Source organism: Schistocerca cancellata, chromosome 4 (genome assembly GCF_023864275.1).
Source record: "Schistocerca cancellata isolate TAMUIC-IGC-003103 chromosome 4, iqSchCanc2.1, whole genome shotgun sequence".
NCBI classification, from domain to species: domain Eukaryota; kingdom Metazoa; phylum Arthropoda; class Insecta; order Orthoptera; family Acrididae; genus Schistocerca; species Schistocerca cancellata.
The window spans coordinates 420,676,086-420,680,641 of record NC_064629.1 but is presented as its reverse complement, the minus strand read 5'-3'; the positions used below and the strand labels follow the sequence as shown (position 1 = coordinate 420,680,641).

Below are 4,556 nucleotides of genomic sequence, written 5' to 3'. Positions count from 1 at the left end.
GAGCGGCATCTTCCCACATTTTTCTCAACGACGAGAAAAACGTCTAACAACGTGATGCCAGGAGTACCAACTCCTGGAAAAGGTATTTCTGGAGTGAAAACGGAAAGACAGGTTCGAACACTTCTGCCCAAGATGGGACCAGCATCCAGTGACGAAATTCCTCTGAACATGTGTAAATTGTCTCCAGCAGACAAAGCAAGTTTTGAGATAAAAGAAATAGAACACAATCGAAAGACTTTACCGAGAATGGGACCACCGTCTAGTAGTGGGATGTGTCTCAACGTAACCGGAGTTCCACAACCAGGGAAGACTAGTCAGGAAGTAAAAGAAGAAGTTTTTCACGAAATTTTGAAAAAAGTGGAACCAGATGCCGGTGATGTGATGCCTCTGTTCATAGTTGGAGATCCACCAACAGGAAAAAAAAATTCTGGGATCAAAGAGACTCGACGTATGCAAAGCATATTGCGGAGAAAGGGATCGATAGGTAACATTACGAAACCTACAAAACAAACTGGGTCTATATCACCAAGAACATATGTTTCTGTGCTAAAGAATAATAGAAGATTTCCTCAAATTTTGCCAAAAATGAAGCACTGAATCGCAGATTGCTGAAGCTAACTGATTTTTCAGGATGAACACGAAAGAATTCTCCAGAAAATTATTCTTTGCAATGTATCGATGTTTCAGTCATATGCAAATTTCGTGAGCAATTAGAACCACAAAGGAAACATACTTATTAGAATACTGGGACATAAAACTGAGTGTGTTATATGCTTATTCCGTCCTCTTTGTCAAAGTTTAAAGCTTGGAATAGGAAATTGTGCTTTTAATTGTTTTAATTACAAATATTGCTATAATGAATTTCTAGTCTGTCGAACTTTTTGTCCAGTGCAAGTACAAGAACAAGAAAATAAATTTTGGTTACCTTCCCAGTATTACTAATTATTTAACTTTCTTGGTCTCATTTCCAGTATCTTTATTGAAGAGGTAATGAGCGTTTGCTAGTTATTATTCTGCTGAATAATTACTGTTATTTCGTTATAATTTTGACATCATGATACCAGTAGAGGAGTGTCATCGTGTGAACAGATAACTACTTCTCACGTAGAAAAATCACCTCTGATGAGTGTCTTGTACCCCTTCATGTGTTATAGTGTGAATTTAACTAGTGCGGATTGGCACATATACCCTAATAGTGACACATAGGGGACAACTTTTTTTTACGAATTGAGGCTTATAGTGTAAGTGCAACTTTTTCGGAGAATCATTATCAAACAGAATTGTAAAACTGAAAGTATTGTATTGTGGTTTTACTGTTGTGAGTGACATGCACGTTGTGAACAAGACTCTCGACATTAATTAAAAACACTGTCTATTGGCACTGACAGTAAATTAACAAATTAAGAGCACTTTATGGAACCCTTGAAGTAATGAACACGGATGTCACGAAAGATTATCGTTCTTTGACGCGACCTTCCAGTTTATCAGCAGTATGCACATTGCACGACAAAAAAATTGCAAGAATGGAGCAACTAAAAGAAGTAAATACAATTTATGTCCCACGTGGCCCATTGACACAAAGGAACTACTACAACTTCACAAAAATCCGGTTAAATTTCATTAATATTGAGTACTGCGTGACGACACATCGAAGTGAAGTAAGATATCATGTAAGACTGGGCATAGCCCGCCCAGTTAGCCGTGCGGTCTAACGCACGACTTTCCAGAGTGCCTGGTCCCCAGCACGAATCCGCCCGGCGGACTTGTGTCGAGGTCTGGTGAGCCGGCCAGTCTTTGGATGGTTTTCAGGCGGTTTTCCATCTGCCTCGGCGAATGCTGGCTGGCTCCCCTTATTCCGCCTCAGCTACATTATGTCGGCGATTGCTGCGCAAATAAGTTGTCCACGTACGCGTACACCACCATTACTCTACCACGCAAACATAGGGGTTACACTTGTCTGGTGTGAGACGTTCCTTGGGGGTGGGGGGTCCACAGGGGGTCGAACCACACAATAACACTGAAATAGTGATTCGGTGTGGGGCAGCGGTGGGGTGAAGTAGACTGCGGTAGTCGTCGTGGGGTTGTGGACCACTGCGGCTGCAGCGGGGACGGAACCTCTCCGTCGTTTCTAGGCCCCTGGTTAACATACAATACAAGATTGGGCAGATGAAAGAAACTTCTGATGGTTTAGTAATAACTAAATTCCATGATTTTTCGACTTAGATCTATAATTCTTTCATACTGACATCTGAAAGCATTGTTATTTCAGTTTCCGAGTTATTTCATACAGACATCGAAAGTGCATATTACGTTAATAGCATTTCCAAGCAATGGAGGAAACATTACCTGCTATATAGAGAAGAATGCTTGCTCTTTCTGCGGTGAAGGTCTCAATGTTTCAGCAATAAAATCTAAGTGAAAACATGATTCAGAACGAGTACGGGATGACTTTCCGTCTGTCTGCCTCTATGAACATCAAAATGGAGGCAGACACTGACCGAAAAAAGCCGCCTATACTGTCGCAGTAAATAAAAAATTAAATTTACATCCATACCGACAGATAAGCTATAGTCATGGCGATACATTAAAGTGTGTTCCATCTTTTTGTCATAGACCAGCACCCAGCATTATGCTAGCAATAACGATGTAACTTCCTGAAACCATCTGAAGATGAACCTGAAAAGGTTCGAAATAAGGTCCATGGAATAAAACATAATTATTAAAAAAAGTCAATGGTAGCAGTTTTGTATAACTTATTTACATTTATAGCAAAGTTTACTTTGTATATTTTAGCTGTCCTTCTTTGCTCCAGATGAGCCACAACTCAATGTCCTTCCACTTAATCTGCACTTGACAACGGTACTCTTCAGAGTTTAGATCATTAACCTACTTATCCTACTATTATTGATGATTTATAAATAATTACTTAAACACTAGCATAAAATTCTGTCATACGTAGCACACAGGCACTGATGTTTTAAATCTCGTTTATTCCTCATATAATTAGTAACTTTACCTTTACGCTTCCTTAACTCTTTTTATTCGCTGCAAGTAATCCAGTCAACTTTGATTCCTTTTCACGCATAGACATTAGCCCATTAAATAATCACGTGAAGAACTGGTACAATATAATTACACAAGCTCCTACTTTTCAGCAAATCATTCTACAGAAAATGGTTCCATTTACTTATTCCTTATGTTCGTAATCTTTCTTTGCCTATCAGCTGGCTTTTTCGTCCACTGTTATCGGGAACTTTGTCTTTGAAACAAAATTTTCCCTCATGCTTCCTCAAGACATACATACTCAAACCTATGGTCAGACAAAACTACTTACAGCACTAAAATAAAACTAAACTCCATCAGAACAGGCCTTGGAAGGCCCAACGGAACCGACCGGCCGCTGTATCATCCTCAGCCCACAGGCGTCACTGGGTGCAGATATGGAGGGGCATGTGGTCAGCACACCGCTCTCCCAGCCGTATGTCAGTTTACGAGACCGGAGCCGCTACTTCTCAATCAAGTAGCTGCCAACAGCGCTTTGTAGACCAGATGGTCACCCATCCAAGTGTTAGCCCAGCCCGACAGTGCTTAACTTCGGCGATCTGACGGGAGCCGGTGTTACCACTACGGCAAGGCCGTTGGCACGTACAGCACTACCACATGCAACATATTGGTCGGTAGCTCCAGTTACCTCTCTTACCTTACAGCTACCGACAGATTTGCTGAGCCTTGCAATGTCATGCCCTTTTACAGCTTTACGTTCCAAAACCAACCTCTCTGTGCTCCTCGTCGATGCTCCGTGTGCATTGACTCTTAGTGACGCCGTTTAAGTAGTTCTGCTTTCACGATAACAGATCCTTGCGGCGATTTAGCACTTGCAACTGTCTCCTTTGGCTGAAATAATATCTCCCAGAATTTGACTGTGCGTTTCAGAATAACTGCAAGACGTTTTTTCTTACCTTCATCAAGTATAACATGGCAAGTATCGTCAAATTCAACCTACTCCTCAGGCACACATTCCTGAAAGGATTCAGTCTCGTCAGGTCGATCTTTAGCCTTACAAGCAATTTTTCTTCCTTTTTTTCTTCTTCCCTCCCCCTCTGAAGAAGGCAGCACCACCACACGTGGCGACGAAACTGCGTCCTACGGAAGTAAATGCGTCTGTACAACACCGTTATCCTTAACATACGCATCACAATTAACATCATCAATAGCTTTCTACGTATCCTTCAAAGTATCCATACCCATGCTTGTTGGGTTTGAGTATTCCAGTATTTCACAATGAGACCACTTAGCAACATGCAACCAACTTAACACAAACTTGAGACCGTCACGAAACTTTTTGTCCCTGTTCATGCGGTAAAACTGTTGCATGAAGTATGACGTTTTAATGCATTACTTCTTTAACTGTTACTGTATTCGTGACACATTTTGCAGGCAGTATTCACGTATACCCCTGAAACTGCTACCAAAATTATGTCATTGTACGACATAGTTACGGAGATATGACGTCAAATACTGAGACGCATAAAAAACTGTCGGATAATGCAGGATGT

At 41.1% G+C, this 4,556-nt stretch overlaps 1 pseudogene; it reads right to left on the bottom strand.

Moving 5' to 3' along the window:
• Positions 1-3,525: 3,525 nt before the first annotated feature.
• On the bottom strand, positions 3,526-3,643 carry LOC126185673 (5S ribosomal RNA; annotated as a pseudogene).
• Positions 3,644-4,556: the final 913 nt, after the last annotated feature.